This window comes from Ambystoma mexicanum, chromosome 6p (assembly GCF_040938575.1).
Source record: "Ambystoma mexicanum isolate Mex_15411 chromosome 6p, UKY_AmexF1_1, whole genome shotgun sequence".
Lineage (NCBI taxonomy): Eukaryota > Metazoa > Chordata > Amphibia > Caudata > Ambystomatidae > Ambystoma > Ambystoma mexicanum.
The window spans coordinates 496,617,185-496,636,435 of record NC_090935.1 but is presented as its reverse complement, the minus strand read 5'-3'; positions in this window follow the sequence as shown (position 1 = coordinate 496,636,435).

Genomic DNA, 19,251 nt, shown 5'->3' with positions numbered 1-19,251 from the left:
TACCCCTCCCGTGATCAACCAAGGGTAGACCAGAAGACCCCGTACCAGCCAGAGCGTGTGTCCCAACTGGAGCGCCAGGTCCAGAACTTGGCACAGGATCTGGGTTGCATGCTCAGGGCTCAACAGAACCCTCAGATGAGCATGGCAACTCAGAACTCCTCAAATCAAGGGTCTGGTGCTCCAGAACAATGACAGGGGAAGAACCCCGACAACCCACCGGTTCCTAGGGAGGAGGCACAGGCGGAAAGGAGGTGTAAAGCCTTAGAGGAAGCTTCCTTCCCCACTTGTAGAAATTCCCTGGAAACCCAGGAACCGGAACCCGAATCTCCTACGCCCGAAAGTCTGCAAACTAAGGAACAGAGGGTGGGTAGGAGAAATAAAGAGCCTAAAAAGGTCAATTTTGTGGAGAAGGTGCAGATCTTCCAATTTGAAGGAGAGGGGTCCTCAGAGGAGTCAGGAAAAAGGATCTTCTCCTTCAGGGCTGGGGGAACTCCTCCCAAAGAAAAATGGGTCCCAAGAGATCCTGATCAAGACTGGGTAGATGTGGGGACCGAGTTAAAACCGCCCATCATCAAACCCCAGAATGACCAGCAAGAAAATACCCTTGGTCAAATCAATTCTGGTGACCACCTCCGAAAAGGGGGGGCAGCCCAGAATCAGAACCAGTGACCCCAAAACTTCCCCATCTCTAATTGCCACCTTTTTCTTACAGGTTCCCAAGATCCCAAACAAAATCCTGCCAAAATCACCCCTCTGTCAGAATCCAAAGCAAAGAAATTAACCTACCAATTGCCAAAAAAAGGGCACTATCTTTGCCCCCTTGAGGAAAAGGAGGGAAGACTTTATTCCCCGGTCCAGGGGCAATGTACATTTTTGGCATTGGTGGACACTGGATCCCAAGCCACCCTTCTGTTAAAAAAGGGCCTTTGATCAGCTAAATTCCGGAAGAGGTGAAAAATACCAAATCCCTCTCACCCCTCTTCCTGGTCAACTTCAGAACTTCGATAGGAATGAAATTCCTGTTGAGGGGACTGCAGATTTAGACATTAAAATTGGGCGACACAAGGTGAAGCACCCGGTCATAGTTGTGACTCCAGAGGGCACACCTTGTGACATCCTGCATAGATTTTCTCCCCTCATAGATTGTGTAAACAATGTCCTCGGGACCCAGATTAACTGACCAATCGAATTAAAACATAATGTCAACCATGTTAGTTTAAATGTCACATGCCACATGATTGAACAAAAACCTGACCAAATTGAATTCCACTTCCAGAATAACTGAATCCCTGATGTGACAGTAATTACAGTAGGACAACAAACTGGTGATGGGGTGTCCCATCTATTTCTGAAAATCAACCTTCCTTCCAGTCTAAGGTGGCATTCCACCGTGGAAGGGAACACTCTGAAATTCTATACAAATTCACAATCAGAAAAGCCTACTCCTATAGTCCAAAATGATGAGAAATCAGCTCAAAGCTTGGCTGATATTCCGAAAATTGGAGAGCAGTTGTTCATCCCTATTCATTTAAATGAAGGGAAGGACTCTGTTCTCGCCCGAGTATGTGTGAACAACGGTAAGAGTTTCATCAGTGAGGCCATGTTCTGCAAACTCCCAAAAGATCCATCCATTCCCACATTTAAATTGGTAGACAAATGGGAAAAGGACCTGGAAACACCCAATTCCAAACATCTCCTGCCTAGCAGGTGTATGCTCAAAATGTCCATAGGCAACAAGAGCATAGTCCATAATTGTTGGGTTGTGCGAGATGTCCCTGCTGCATTTTATTTAGGCAGTGACATTCTCAATCGCTTTGCCATTAGTTTGGACCTAATAAACTTCAAAACCTGGTCCTGATTAACGGGTAATCCCATGGACTTTGATGAGCCAGAGAAAGCATTTTGGTCAGCTCAACTGCTGCCATATGCAGTTGAAATTCAGATTGGAGAGGAAGTCACCATCCCAGAATGGACCCGACAATTCTCACTGGAAGTGAAAATTAAAAGAGGACATAAACTGAAAAATCCTGACGCCTAGGTTCATCTCAATGCTCATTTCCAAAAGCAAGGGTTGGGGGTAAACCCAACACCACTAGTCAATATAGAACACAACACCATTCCAATAGAGGTGGATAACAGCGACCTAAAGAGTATCACTCTGGTGCAGGAACCATTATTGGAATGACGGTTGATGACCGACATTGTTCTATAGATTTAGGTAACAAACTGTTAGGACCAATCACCAAGGACTGTTTTGACAGTAATAGTGACAATGACACAACACCAGACAAGATTTTCACCCAGCATGGGGGGAATTTCCTGGTGTACTCTTTCTGCCCTTATGGTAAGGAAGATGTGACCTGTGCCTTCAGGAGGGATGAGGTGATCTTTCAAGTCCACAAGGACTGCCTTCCCCACCTGTAGCCATCAGTCCAAATCAGTACTTTGACCAGGGACTTCTCCACCCAGCTGGAGGAGGCCGCTGAGATAGTCAAACCAGAAGTCTTTCCGGGCTTCAGGCAGATGGTTGAAGAGAGAGTCAACCTAGCTGATGCCTGTGAGACTGGAGCAAAAGCAGAAATTTAAACAAGTTTTCTTAGATTTTCAAGATCTCTTTGCGGAGGACTCATATGACTGTGGTCACACCGACATCCACACAACAATTCCCACGGGCCCTGGCAAGACTCCAGTGTTTGTGAAGCAATATCGCTTGCCTCTCGCATCAATGGAGTCCCTTACTGAAATAATTAAGAACCTTGAGTACCGTGGGATAATTTGTCCAGTCCACAGCACCTTCAATAATCCGGTGCTGGGGATTTTGAAACCAAACGGCCAGTGGAGACTCTGTGCTGACCTAAGGGAGCTCAACAAATGGGTCCATACTTCCCGATGGCCTCTTCCCTACATTGACCAAGGGCTGGCCCAGATGCAGGGGTCAAAGGTATACACTGCCATTGACCTGACCAATGGGTACTGGACTGTACCTGACAGTAGGGAGGACCAATACAAGCTGGCCTTTAACTTCGGGGGCAGCAGTACACTTGGACCCGGACTCCCTTCGGATACATCAACTCCGGCAATGAATTTAACATCTTTCTTTATAAGGCCATGCCCGACTTGGGTGAAAGGGGTAACCTGGCCTATGTAGATGATGATCTAATCAAAAGCTCAACTGTGGAGAAACACATATCAGAGATCTGTTATGTTCTGACATGGGGCATGAGCTAACTCCTGAAGGTCTCTGTCCCCAGGAAAAGAAAGTAGAAGCACTCCAGAAAATAAAAGATCCCACAATTCTGCGGGAACTAAGGAGCCTCCTTGGACTAACTAATTACAGCAGAAAGTTCATTGAGGACTACGCAGAGATCACAAGACCCCTGATCCATCTGTTGAGGGGGGGTTATGTGGGAGGGGGGTCCAGAACAAGCCGAGGCAGTACGACAACTCAAAATAAGCCTCTCACAAGCGCCTTGCCTAGCTTACCCTGTCAAAAACAAGGAGTTCTTGGAGACAGGGTTCTCAAATACATGCTTGACTGCAGTATTATATCAAAAGCATGACAAGGTCAATAAAGTAATCTCCTATGCGAGTAAGACTTTATCCTCTGTGGAAGAACAATTCAACAATTGTGAGAAGGCACTCCTGGCAACGGTGTGGGCATTGAAGAATTACCACTCATTTATCCAGGTGGAACACATCATAGTGAAGACTCCACACCAACCATTGCAATATCTTCAAAGTGACAGAATCCAGGCTGGAAATGTGAGTAATTCCCAAATGACCTCCTGGATTCTATCATTGTAAGGCTTTCCTGTGGAGGTCAGATATGGTCAAAACAAGAAGAGTCCCCTCGCGCAAGGTCTGGTTGACTTGCATGATTGTGCCAGAGAAAACTGTCTCGAGGACGAAGGTCTTAAAATCAAGGACAACATGGAGGCATTGTTACGCTCACCTGGTATCCACGGGGACGCCACCCAACCCTGGTTGAATGATTTGCACTCTCGAACCCCCTCCCGGTCCCTTGGTAAGGCCTCTGGTTAAAGATGGGTCTGCAATATAGGAGAGCTGGATTAGATACCAGATTGTCTTTATGTTTTCCCACCTCCCTTGGCCTCAACTCCTTCCTCCCCCTTGGGCCTTCTCCTCACCTTAATATTGTAAGAGGTGGATTCTCCGTCCTGCTCCTAGTGGCAGGGGCGCGTAGATGTGGGGACCGAGCAGCGACCAAGTTACTTCACTGGTGCAAGCCCCCTGTGGGAATCCAGGCCTGCTGCGACTCCGTAGGTTTGCTGCTTTACAGTCTTTATATGCAGTTCTTATGTTCCTCTTAGTTCGAATAATAATGTCTTGCTTCTTTCCTTTTAGGTATGGAAAGATATTTTGGTGTTGTCATGCAGTTTGAAGATGGGCCAGTACGCGAAAGCGCGGTGTGCGCGATGCTCTCCGGTGAGTAATGCGCAGCGCTGTTTCGCCTTTTATATTGCTAACCTGTGTCTTTTCTCTCCTTGCAGGTTGCGATGTTCCTCACCGAGCTTCGTAATGTTCCAGCAATGATACTGACCAGGAGATGACTACCCAGGAAAGAATTGTGTTGCTTTCTTTATTCGGGAGGAAATGTGAGTAAACACTTACTAATGCTGTCTTTCTTTCTCCTCTTTCCAGGTTATGGTATTCCAGGCTGCATGCAGTGCCGGATGATGGAGTTTGTACCTTCAGGTGAGTGGAACTGAAGTCAGCGGTGGATTGAAGACAGGATACTGTTCCAGGTAAGTTCCGTAGTGTTCTTTCTCTCTCTGCAGGTCCTTGGTTTCAGGTAAGCTGGTATCAAAGAACTGGACACAGTGAGCGTTACGCTGCCCACAGCAGAAAAACGCAAAGCATGTTCTGCTGTTTGGGTGCGGTTTAAATAGTCTCAGGTAAAGTTGTCCAGGTAAAATAGTCCTAGGCCTGCCACACACAAAGTAGTCCAGGTAAAGTAGTCCCAGGCCTGCCACACCCAAAAGACTAGACCGCATAGCTCAGTTCCTTGTAACTGAGCTATGTGTGTGCCTCCATGTTGGCTGAACCCCCCCAAGTTAAATAGTCCCAAGTAAAAAGTCCCATTCAAATGTTGATCTTCATGATGGTTATGAGCCTGTCGCCAAAGGCGCCAGGGCCGATTCCAAGAGAGTCTTGGATGAGGTTTTAAGGCCTTTGACCTGGCCCTAAATGGAAGGCTGACTTGCCAGTGAGGGCCAGGAGCAAGGGTTATGACAGGCATACCTTAATTCCCCACACAAGGTCTATGAAGTAGACAAGTGTGAGGGAATGCCCACGGTCTATGTGGATGGGTGCTCCTACCATGTTGACTACAACGGGAAAAGGAACTTGTGGCCGGCGTGGGGAATGCAGGGGTGAATGATGTCCCAGAACCCTCTGATGGGTACCAAATCGGTCCCCGAAGTAGTCAAGTGGCAGAGCTGATGGCTTTGCATCAAGCCACCCTCACTGCTGTCCAACACCAACTTCACGAACTGGTCATAATCCCTGATTCAAATTATGTACGGAACGGATTCGTGGAGCACCTGGTTAACTGGAAAACCAGAGGCATGCTATGTGCTAATAATAAACCATTAAAACATGGAAAATGTATACAAAATATTGATGATCTGGTCACCCTGAATGGGATGACCATCTACTGAAAAAAGATCAAGGGTCATTCTAAAGTAGAGGTACCAGACAAAACTGGAAATGCCCTAGCTGATCAGCTGGCCAAAACCGGAGCCATCCAAGGGGATCTACTTGAGATAGAGTCCCTATTGGTGGAAATCCAGGTCACTGCTATCACTAGGTCCCAGTCAAATGCTCACAATGAACTCTCAACTGTACAATGGAGTAAGGAGACCCCAGATGCTGATTTGATTACGGCTCAAAAAGGAGATCCAATAATTGGTAAGTTTTATGAACACATTGAGGACCCTGAGAACTTTCCCCTGACGGATACCGATTACATTGGGAAAGAGGACCTCAGAGTGTTGATGAAATGTCCAAAAATTTTCCGAATCCAAGATGGTTTGCTGGTAAAGAGATCCATTTCTGTCCATGACCAGTCGGTGGTCCCTAACTCATTCCGAAGCCTGATGCTAAGTCACGCCCATGATGCAGCCACAGCCGGTCATCAGGGGTTTCCTACGACATTAGAAATCTTGCGAGAGGTTGCATACTGCCCACACATGGGGCAGGATCTCGACTAATACTTGAAGGGGTGTCTTGTGTGTGCACAATTTCAGCCAACATCACTCACACACCGTGCTCCCCTCCAAAAGAGGGGAATGACACTGCCTTGGTCAGATTTGCAAGTCGATTTTATCGGGCCCATGAATCGATCCTCTAGGGGGAACAAGTACATGTTGACCGTAACATGCTTGTTCACTAAATGGGTAGAATGTCTCCCGGACCCAAATTGCAAGGCAGAAACAGCAGCTGCCCTGATGATCAATCACATCTTCTTGCATTTTCAACTACCCCAAAGGATTGAGTCAGACAGAGGTAGCCACTTCAACAGTGAAGTGATGACAAAGATGTGGGAGATACTTAGGGTCAAAAGGAAACTACACATTGCCTACCGCCAGTCCTCTAGTGGTGGAGTTGAGAGATACAATAAAAGTATTGTGAGCATATTTAAAAAGTTTGTGGCAGATTCTGGGCCAACTTGCGAAATTCGATTAGCCCTTGTCCTGATAGCCATCAGATCTACCCCTTCTTCTGAAACAAAAATGTCTCCATTTGAGCTGATGACTGGACGAAGGATGGTGCTACCCCAGCATCTGCTCTACAGAACCCAAGAGCAGACCTTGATAAATGCCTCCACAACTCATGAGTATGTTGAGAATCTGAGAAAACACCTTCAACATGCTTTTGCCTATGCTCAGCGGAAATCTAGAAAGATCTGCAGACTGTATGAAGACCCACTATGATCTCAAGACAACTAAAAAGGGATACCAAGTAGGGGACCGGGTTAACTTGTACAATTTCCAAAGGAACCAAGCCAAAGGGCGCATATTCCTCCCAACTCGGCGGGGTCCTTTTGAAATTGTGGACAGAACCTCACCAGTCGCCTACAGAATCCGCATCCCAAGGGCAGTTTGGCAGAAGGGGAAGACAAGTGGGTCCACATAAACCAGCTGAAGAGTTGCCATCCCAGGCATACTTTGCAGCAAATAGAAGATAGAAAAACCAGAGGGGGAAAATCCAGAAACATAGAAGAATCACTAAATGTTCACCGTGTATGTGCAAGAAGAGTGTTAAGACCATTAGTAAACATATATGGGGAATATTGACAATTATAACCAATGCAAGTGTCTTTCCCACTGCTGACATCCCCAGATGACTTGTGGACACAGTAGTGGGAAAATATCCATAACCATGCTCTGTTCTATCTTCTAGCATCTGTACTAAGAATCATCCAAAGGATTACCAAGGAGGACCACTCGGCGACCGGGGTGAAAGACCCAAGGAGCCTGGAGTGCCGCTCCATACTCCCAACCAGAACCAGCAATACGCCCAACCAGAACCAGCCATACTCCCAACCAGCAATACTCCTGACCAGAACTGGCGAGGAGAGGGGGGTCACCTCCAGCACTGACGGGAGAAGCGACTCAAGTTCTCCACCCAGACAGAAAAAGAACATCACAATTTCCGAACTTCCCCTTGATGGGAGGTCAAAACCAAGTCGGGAGGGGGGCTCTGTGGGTTGTATCGACCCACTCCGCTATGCTATGTTATGGTGAAAGGAACGGCAACAATGGCAGCAAAACCCTTGTGCGTGCCAAAAACCTACAAATACTGTGTGCTTCCACACACAAAAAGAGGAATGCACAGCCTGCCACCCATGGTGCATGTGCGGTGGAATAGAGCACACCCTGCAGAAATGTGCCAGTGGGCTTCATGACCAGCAAACAGAGTACAGAGAGAAAAGCAGCACTTTGCAAGTGAAACCCCAAAATGGGCCTACAATGACATTTGCTTTGTTGGCAAAAACTCCAAAATGCCCATAACGTAACACACTTCTCAACATTCAAAATCTTGCCTGGTGCTAAAATTCAGGTATCTAATGAAACATTGTGAAGATACAAAGTGCCAATGTCAAGAGCAAAACATTCTTCAGACAAACTGGATTGTCTGAAAACTGACAGCATATGCCAAAGTCTGGGTGCAGTACCCGGGACTACCTGAATGACAGCTGTCAGCGGAGTACTGATGAAACTTGAAAATTACCTAAAACTAAAAAGTCTGCTGGATTAGCAAACTTAAAGGAGTGTTGCCAAAAAAGAATACAGATTTTAGTTGTGTTTTTTCCCACAGATTTTAAGTCCAAGAAAGAAATGTATTTATGTTTGATATAACAAATTTGGTTTTTGCTGGATTTAAGAAGTTAATTAGTCTGTCTGAAGCTGCAAGAACTGGAAAAGCAGGTTGTTCTCCCAGATGGAGGGCCTTCCTCTCAGCAGAAACTCACTGGAAGGTGTTAATTGCGGGTTAGAACAGAATCTTGTCTACAGAAAGCGAAGGAACAATGACAAAGTTGCAGCTGGAAGTGTGAAGGGGGTCGTAAAGGGTCTCTGGAAGGAACAAACTAGCAGGGGGATGCCCTGGACTGCAGGGAGACAAAAAAGGGGGTGCCATCTGTTGCTAAACATGAACAAAGAACACTTTTTAAAAGACTCATAACTTGCTATTCAAAATAGTGAAAAATATAAAAATGACAGAGTTGTTAATTTAATTTCTGGCTGCACGTGTGAAGAGGTGGTAGAACTGTGTGACATGCTCTGGACAGGAATGGCAATATATGTGGTTTTATGCAAAATGTATTACTGTTAGAATTGTGAATATTTACATGCATATCCCTATATTAAACACGCACATTTGTGGAAATTTGCATAAAATTTGGAAATTGTGTTCATAGCGAAAAGGGCAAAATTCTGTAGAAAGTTGAGACAAGATCCCACCGCTGCGGGGTTTTGAGGAATAGCTGCTATGTAAAATATGGCATCTTTGTGTGTGATTTGTATAAAGGTGACCAATGTAGAAATGTACATTTAGTATCAAATCCGATTTTGAGACCAGTGGCTAAAAGGAGGTCTCTGAGGACTGTAAAGCAAATCATAAAATGTGACATCATCCGGCCTTGATCCAATCACTCAAATTGCAAGGCGGAGATGAAGTGTGGTCCTATCCCAGCTCACAGGGGCAACCTTAGCTAAGCCGGCCCATACACCCCCTTTGTGATGTCATTTTAAAGGATAAATAGAGACAACTGACAACACAGAGAGACTCACAGAACCACTCACTTTCCTGATTCTGGCGAAGCACTCTGATCCAGCATCCTAGACCCAGCTTTAATATTCTTCCTGATCCAGATGCAAATCTCTTGCCAGCAATAGAGAAATATTGATTTCTAGCAAGGCCCAAATCCTCAAATGTATTCTCTCCCCAAGTGAAGCGCTGGGTGGTGTGAGAAGGCCTTTTGAACCAGTATCCTGAAATTCTCTGGCTTGCCACCACTAGGCTTGCCTGAGGAACTCGCCATCCAGCTGATTCAAATACCCACAGACTAGAAGGGCAGATCCTGTGCAAATCCGGCGACCGGCATAGCTGATCCAGTACCGTGCCTGGCGTGCTGTCTTTCCTAGACCAGACCCAATCCTATGAACAGAGCTGACGGTCCCATTTAAAAACGTATCCTGTGAGTATTAATAGGAAGAACTGTGGCCCATAGTATATTTACTTTGTCTTATCCCTATTTCCAACCCATCCTATCTTTCATTCAGTACCAGTATTGTTAGGAGTATCTTTGCATTGTCTTATCCATATCTCAAACCCATCCTATCTTTCCTTCAGAACCAGTATTGTTTGGAGTATCTTTGCATTGTCTTCTCCCTATCTCAAACCCATCCTATCTTTCATTCAGAACCAGTATTGTTAGGAGTATATTTGCATTGCCTTATCCCTATCTCAAACCCATCCTATCTTTCCTTCAGAACCAGTATTGTTCTAACTATTTTTGCGCTGACCCTTTTTTCATCTGAAGTAGTCGAGTTTCCTTAGCAGGCGGGACACCCTGATCAAGTGACTGTAAGATCCTCTAGTGTAAGCAAACCCATTTGTCATTGTCATTTTCAAAAGTGCATTTCTGTTTTCCATTCTCATGCCTATGTCACAAAAACGACCTTTACTAAAACCTCTATAACTGCCTCAGTTTTGTACTTGTACCTAACATCCATAGCTATCCAGAGAACCCAACCCAGTGCGATTATCCCGTTATAGCCGCAATTTTAAAAATCTGAAAGGTTTACGCGTGTGAAATAGCTCTAAACTGCTTCCGACTTGGACCTTAAGATTTCAATTGTTTTCTGCTGACCAAATCATTGCTTGTGATTGTGTGCACATATACAATTGAAAGAATGGGGGGATTTTTTTACTGGCCCCGAGATTCGTCCCTCCTATTTGGCTGGCGAATGCTCCTAGACTAAAGAATCTTGTTGCCTTTATGCTGTAGCCTATAAAGGGGGAGATAAACACTATTGGTTATGTATACCAAAAACCATTCCCAAAATTCCACTCGACCATTAGAAAAATGTAATACAAAAAAAGTTTCTTTTATTATTAAAACAGTATGTTAAAAAAGTATTAAACAATCATCAATAAAAAGACTCTAAACAAACTGAATGCTGCCTTCAATTCATACTATTAGTCTACAAACACACAAAGTGCCTTAGTGCTTTCTTGCAAACAATTTTCCATACACCCACTAACTGATGCACACTCTGTACACCACACTCAATTGCACATAGAAATGTTGAATGCAAAAAACTGAAAGCTCTCAAACTGTGAGTTGCTCTCTGAAGACCCTTACAGGGTAATTCATAGAATTTCGCAGAAAAGTGTCGCAAGCGGCTGGCGCAGAGTGTCCGCGTGCGATTGTGTGCGCCAGGCACGTGCGCTAAAACCGATTTCCGCGCACAGCGTATTCATGGATTTCATGCTCCCAAACCAGCCGTGGCGCAGAGTATCGCAGCGAGCCTGCAGCAGCGCCAGTAACGCCCCCAAGAACGCCCTCGCGCAAGGAAAAGCCATCAACATCGCTAAATCATCGCAAAGGGCTGCGCTAACCCTGGACCAGTTTACAGGGCTGCCAAACAAGGAACGCAAAGGGGGCAACCTTCATATCAGGAGTACGCGGGAAGTTTTACACGCGATTAGCCAGGGTACGTGTATTACAGGGGTACGCGGGAAGTTCAACACGCGATTGTCCAGGGAACGAGTATTACAGGGGTACGCGTGAAGTCTTACATGCGATTAGCCAGGGCACGTGTAATACAGGGGTACGCGGGAATTATCACACGCGATTTGGCAGGGTACGTGAATTACAGGGGTGCGTGGGAATTATCACACGCCATTTTGCTGGGTACGTGTATTACAGGGGTGCGTGGGAATTATCACACGCGATTAGGCTGGGTGGGTCCTCACAGGTGTTCCCTGTACACCCTCCACGGCCCCTGCAGGCAGCCCACAAAACAGGGGACTACCCTGCACACCTGCTCATGTCCCCCTGCACCCCCACCCCCCAGCCACCAGGGGCACCCACCACCAGGCCCCCACCCATGTCTCCTACCACCCCCACCCCCCCGCACTGTGGGGCATCCTCCACCAGGCCCCCACCCATGTCACCCACCACCCCCACCCCCCAGCCACCAGGGGCACCCTCCACCAGGCCCCCACTCATGCCCAACTCATGTCTCCCACCACCCCCACCCCCCAGCACTGTGGGGCACCCTCCACCAGGCCCCCACCCATGTCTCCCACCACCTCCACCCCCCAGCCACCAGGGGCACCCTCCACCAGGCCCCTACCCATGTCCAACTCATGTCTCCCACCACCCCCACCCCCCAGCCACCAGGGCATCCTCCACCAGGCCCCCACCCATGTCTCCCACCACCCCCACCCCCCAGCAGTGCAGGGGCATCCTCCACCAGGCCCCCACCCATGTCTCCCACCACCCCCACCCCCCAGCCACCAGGGGCATCCCCCACCAGGCCCCCACCCATGTCTCCCACCACCCCCACCCCCCAGCAGTGCAGGGGCATCCTCCACCAGGCCTCCACCCATGTCTCCCACCACCCCCACCCCCCAGCCACAAGGGGCACCCACCACCAGGCCCCCACCCATGTCTCCTACCACCCCCACCCCCCAGCACTGTGGGGCACCTGCCAGCAGGCCCCCACCCATGTCCAACCCATGTCTCCCACCACCCCCACCCCCCAGCCACCAGGGGCAGCCTCCACCAGGCCCCCACCCATGTCTCCCACCACCCCCACCCCCCAGCCACCAGGGGCACCCTCCACCAGGCCCCCACTCATGTCTCCCACCACCCCCAGCCACCAGGGGCACCCTCCACCAGGCCCCCACTCATGCCCAACTCATGTCTGCCACCACCCCCACCCCCCAGCCACCAGGGGCATCCTCCACCAGGCCCCCACCCATGTCACCCACCACCCCCACCCCCCAGCCACCAAGGGCACCCTCCACCAGGCCCCCACCCATGTCTCCCACCACCCCCACCCCCCAGCAGTGCAGGGGCAGCCTCCACCAGGCCCCCACTCATGTCTCCCACCACCCCCACCCCCCAGCCACCAGGGGCATCCTCCACCAGGCCCCCACCCATGTCTCCCACCACCCCCACCCCCCAGCCACCAGGGGCACCCTCCACCAGGCCCCTACCCATGTCTCCCACCACCCCCACCCCCCAGCCACGAGGGGCACCCTCCACCAGGCCCCCACTCATGTCTCCCACCACCCCCACCCCCCAGCCACCAGGGGCACCCTCCACCAGGCCCCCACTCATGCCCAACTCATGTCTCCCACCACCCCCACCCCCCAGCCACCAGGGGCATCCTCCACCAGGCCCCCACCCATGTCACCCACCACCCCCACCCCCCAGCCACCAGGGGCACCCTCCACCAGGCCCCCACCCATGTCTCCCACCACCCCCACCACCCAGCAGTGCAGGGGCAGCCTCCACCAGGCCCCCACTCATGTCTCCCACCACCCCCACCCCCAGCCACCAGGGGCACCCTCCACCAGGCCCCCACTCATGCCCGACTCATGTCTCCCACCACCCCCACCCCCAGCCACCAGGGGCACCCTCCACCAGGCCCCCACCCATGTCTCCCACCACCCCCACCCCCCAGCCACCAGGGGCACCCACCACCAGGCCCCCACCCATGTCTCCTACCACCCCCACCCCCCAGCACTGTGGGGCACCTGCCAGCAGGCCCCCACCCATGTCCAACCCATGTCTCCCACCACCCCCACCCCCCAGCCACCAGGGGCACCCTCCACCAGGCCCCCACTCATGTCTCCCACCACCCCCACCCCCCAGCCACCAGGGGCACCCTCCACCAGGCCCCCACTCATGCCCAACTCATGTCTCCCACCACCCCCACCCCCCAGCCACCAGGGGCATCCTCCACCAGGCCCCCACCCATGTCTCCCACCACCCCCACCCCCCAGCCACCAGGGGCACCCTCCACCAGGCCCCCACTCATGCCCAAATCATGTCTCCCACCACCCCCACCCCCCAGCACTGTGGGGCACCCTCCACCAGGCCCCCACCCATGTCACCCACCACTCCCACCCCCCAGCCACCAGGGGCACCCTCCACCAGGCCCCCACCCATGTCTCCCACCACCCCCAACCCCCAGCAGTGCAGGGGCAGCCTCCACCAGGCCCCCACTCATGTCTCCCACCACCCCCACCCCCCAGCCACCAGGGGCACCCTACACCAGGCCCCCACCCATGTCTCCCACCACCCCCACCCCCCAGCCACCAGGGGCACCCTCCACCAGGCCCCCACTCATGCCCAACTCATGTCTCCCACCACCCCCACCCCCCAGCACTGTGGGGCACCATCCACCAGGCCCCCACCCATGTCACCCACCACCCCCACCCCCCAGCCACCAGGGGCACCCTCCACCAGGCCCCCACCCATGTCTCCCACCACCCCCACCCCCCAGCAGTGCAGGGGCAGCCTCCACCAGGCCCCCACTCATGTCTCCCACCACCCCCACCCCCCAGCCACCAGGGGCACCCTCCACCAGGCCCCCACTCATGTCTCCCACCACCCCACCAACCTGGATGACTCCGTGCCATCTTCCCCCGTTGGGCCCTGTGGGGTCCCAGCTGCCCCTTCTGCTGCCGAGGAGTCCAACTCCGACCTCCGCCTCTTGGACCTCCCCTCGCCAGCTGCGGCCTGGGACGCCGCACCAGACTCCTCACTCCGAGATCACAACTTGGGAGGGGATCCGGGCCTTGCGTCTTCGGCTGGTGGTGCGACCCCTGCCGCTGTGCTCCACAGCACCTTCTCCGCCCTCTTCATCAGTTGACGCTGCAGACAGGGAGAAAGAAAACACAGGCATCAGGGCACTGTAAAATGGACTCATACACACATGACAGTTATACATGAGTGGCATTGGTAAACCTCACACATGGCATCACAATCCCCAACACACATGTCATTTCAACTTGCACACATGAGCCATACCACAGCCATAATGCAACAGCCAGCACCATCCATTCACATACAACAGCATGAGCAGCCAAAGGTCATCCACACATCACATGCAACATAGGGAGTACACTACACATGCACACACAACACCAAACCTGCATGCATGTGTACACCTCCGCCAACTGTCGCAGTGTCTCGATCGACATCCATGTCACACCTGACAATCATTCCTCCACATCCTGTGCCATGCAAGCCCACACACACAAGCACCATCCATGTGTCACACATGAGACCCCTCGCATGTGTCACCCTCACAGCCCTGTACAACCCCCCTACTTGGCCACATAAAAATACATGTTCAACCTGCACACTCCTGGCACACCACCACACGCACAGCTTACAATCAGTATGCATGTACACTTACCGCTCGACTCCAGACGAGTCTGCTTCATAAGGACCTGGATGTGGAGCGCTGGGGATATGCGTTCCAGGACACTCATCTGATCTTCCGACAAGTGGCCCCGCCCGCCCCTTAGCATCTGCTGCCATCATGAGGCGCCGGGCCTTGTTGAGGGTCCTGGACCTGAAGTCCTCCCTGCGCTTCCTGACACGTTCGTAGTCGCGGACTGCCACCTCCTCCGCGTTGATGGCAGTCACGATGTCCATCCAGATCCGAGTCCGTCCTTCCTTGTCGGCGCGCAACCTTCCGAAGAGGGCATCATACTGCCCCAGGACATGCTCCACCAGGACACCAACTTCCCTGGCACTGAAGCTGGTGCCCCTCTGCCTCCTTGGCCGGGGGTTGCCACTGGTGCCAGATGTTGTAGTGCCCGACATGGCAACCCCAGAGGCAGGAGTGGGTGGGCAACTGGGTCCTGGGGCTGGGCTGTGGGGCGACGGAAAAGCAGTCGGGAGCCTTTGGTTCCAGCAGGGGTGGTCACAGCAACAGCACCCCTGGCTGATGTGCAGGCAGCAAATGGCAGGGCACGTGGGCAGCAGGCAGTCAGGCAGCAGCAGATGGCAGGTGGGAGCGTGCTCAGGGCTCTGGGGGGCAGTAATTTGGCCTCCTGGGCAGGAGCGTGGTCTTTCATGTGTGAACGCGTGGACAGCTTGATAAGGAGTGATTCTGCACGTGAAAATCCTACACGTCTGCGTGTAAATCGATGAAAGGCCCTTAGCGCATAAACGCGTCACTAGCGTATGCGCGTCTATGAAGTCACGTGCACGCGTAGGAAAAAGTTGCGTGACACGTCCGAGTGTCAAAGCGTGTTATTGGTGGAAATAGCCCTACACGCAGAAGTTACAAAGCGTGTAATTGGTGAAAATGGACCTACACGCAGAAGTGTCAAAGCGTGTAATTGGTGGGAATGGGCCTAGCACGTACACGCCGCGTAAGTGACGCTGTACGTGTGGGCCTGCATATAAGGTACGTGTAGAACACCAATTCCTTGTACGTGCTTTTCGTGGAGAGCGAGTGGGTGAATTCTGTACTTCTTGTCGTTTCACACGCGATTTACTTCACGGCGTTTCAAGTTTGTACTCCCTGTTACCTCTGACAGCTTTTTCTATTTTTTCTCTTGTACTGGTTTACCTGGGCCTGTTCCCTCAAACAGTGTTCCCTTCTACTGTTGTCCTGTCTCCTCAGACAGCGTACATATCTTCTTTTGGCGGGGGTGTTGCCAACCAAACGCGCTCATTTTTCACACTCTTTTACCTGGCAGACGGTGAGTCACGCACGTATCTAACATCTGTGCTTGCCCCGTGTGTAGCCTACCCCTTCAGAGGTCATTCTAGGCTGCGTGTGACACGCATACGTTCATTCTTGTGTTACTGGGTGCCACAGCGTAGTGCAGGTTTTTCTTTCTGCACACGTGGTCTAGGAGGGGTTGCGTGCACGTCATCTCCCTTTTTTGGGCCTCCTGTGCGTTGTGTGACCCGTCATCTTTCCCCAGGGGTTACATTCAGCCTTGCTAGAGCACTAGGGTACAATTACCATCTGGTACCCAACCCCTTTGACCCCCAATTGCCCAGGACAATAGTCTACAGCCACTCCCATACGCACATTAATATCAGTGCCATGGCTGGGAGGCGAGGATTCCGTAAGGGTGGCAAAGGTGGAAGAGCCACAAGTGGTGGCCGTGGTGGATCCGGTAGGGGACGTGGTCGTAACTTGCAGGGTGAGCCTGTCCCCCCATGTGTGGAGGACCAGTCAAGGGCACCCATAATCCCTCCCCCTCCCCCACTCCCGTTGAGGCTGATGTGGCTGACACCATCCATGCTCAGCCCTTGTTGGACCAGCCCATTGTGGCACCAGACCTGGCTGACTCCATGGCTGACTTCCAGGTCAGCAGGGCTACGACACGTGCGCTGGTGCACGTTGATGCCATCATGCCACGTGGATCTGGGGCAGCAAGGTCATCTGCTGCCCCAAGTAGGCAGGGCGGAGAGGCTGCAGGGGCAGCTGCGGCTCCATCCACCCCAGCTCTCACACACCCAGCCAGGACAGTGTCGGTCCTAGTCCATCCTGCTGACATTCCCCCTGACACCATTACACTTGAGCCAATGCCTGCACCAACTCCCATGCTGAGTGTGCAATCCCACACACCTGATACAGAGCCCACCAGGGCTCCTGCCCCTAGTGTCCAGAGCGGCGCAGGACACTCAGGATCACCACCACCTTCCAAGCGGAAGAGGAAGAGTGCTCGTCCGGCACAGGCTGATGCCCCAGACACGGCTACACAGTCCGGCCCGTCGAGGAAGCCCAGCTTCACGGATGACGAACTGAATGCACTTGTCGAGTATGTGTCCGGACATGATAACGAGATGGTCATTGTTGCAGGATCCAAGACCACACCTGCACAACGCCAGGCACACTGGCAGACCGTTGCGGACATCGTAAGTGCCCTTGGAATCGTGAGGCGCACAGCCAATGATTGCTATAAGCGCTGGAATGACCTAAAGCGCAGGGCAAAGAAGAAGCTGGCCTCAAGTCATGCCGCAACTCTAGTGACTGGAGGTGGGTCTCCAGTAGTAGACATGGAACTCACTCCACATGAGTCAGTCGCTGGGACCTACGTCACGGAGGAACAGATCCAAGGCGTGGGAGATCTGCCTGATTACGAGGCATTGTCCGGTGAGTGCACATGCATGTGTGTGTCATCCATGTGCATGGTGTGTGTGTGAGGGCTTCTGTTTGTGTGCCAGGTGAGAGTGTGTGCGCCTGAGTCGTATGGGTCAGCCATGTGCTTCATGCAATACATCCTGCGCAGCTGCATTTGGCCATTGCAGTATCCCTTCTGCCAACAGTAGACATCTAGCCCAACAGCACGCCAGTTGCCCTTGAAGTGTCACCTTGCCACAACATTGTTGCTTATTTTTCTCTGTTCATTCAGACAGATTGTTTGCATTCCACCACTTATACTAGGCATTTCTCAGTCCTCTAGTCACATGTCTGGCATGGCTATGGTAAAGTGGAGTGACTTTGTTACCTGGATGTCATATGTTCACACATGTCCCTGTGCAATTGGACCATTAAGGACTGCCAGCTCCAGGTGAAAATCAGACCTGTTTGATTTAGAAAAGCTATTACATGCGGGAACTGGACTGAATGAATAAGTGCTGCCCTCCTCTCCATCTTGCCTCAATAGCAATGGTACATGCCATCTGTGTGATGGCATGTGTGTGTCACCTGGCAATCACAGGCCAATGTGTGATGCCACTGCCAGGCAGCATGCAGGAAATGTGTTCATCTTCCATCTTTGTGTCATCAGTGTGTGCCATTTGCCTGCCCTTCATACGCAGTGAGGGTGCATGCATGGGAGGGTCTTAGTCATGTGGGACATGTGTCAATCAAGTACTGGTTCTCTTGCTTCTCAGCCCTCATTGTGTGCCATGGTGCTAATGCCTGTTTCCATTTCTTTGTTATTATGTCTTTGCAGGGGAAGACGCACGTGATACTGCTGGGGTTGTGGAGATGGTGCAGAGCCAGGAGGGGTCCGAGGGCCGACCAACCACCAGTGAGGGACGTGGTGTGCTGGTGGGTCAGAACCCACAAGTGCTGCAGGTCGTGCTCTCAAGGGGTGTCTCTGGCTGCACCTCCCCCGAGCTGTACTCAGCTGTTGATTCGGATGATGAGACCTACGTGCCGTCGCAGGTGAGTGTTCCAGGGAGGGATTCTGTTCTGTCCCACCCACCTGCACCAGGGTCAGAACCCTCAATGGGGATGTCAGTGTTGGCAGCTAGGCCTTTGGTGGTTATGGATGCAGGGTCACACTCCGCAACATCTGATCCTGTTCCTGGGCCAGCAGATCAGAGGGGGAATGCAGTCCTGCAGCCTCAGGCAGTGCCGGCACAGCAAGGCGCAGTCCGCCTTGCCCCAGACAGGTGTGGTGCCCGCCGACGTGGTGGCCATACGCCACCTGGCAATACCGCATGGGAGCAATCCATTTACGGTATGGCTACCCAACAGGCAGCATCATCCGAGATGATGGCTCAGGCCATGGATAGGGTGGACACTTCCATTGTCCCCCCTGAAAGGCTGATGGAGCGACTAGAGCAGGCAACCGACTCCATCTGCCAGTCACACAGGGAGGACATGTTGGCGTCCAACAGGGACAGGCGGGCGGCACTGGCGACTCTGCAGGAAGCCATCTCCATAGAGTCCCAGGGCCACAGGGAAGCCCTGAGGCAGGAGCTCCATCAAC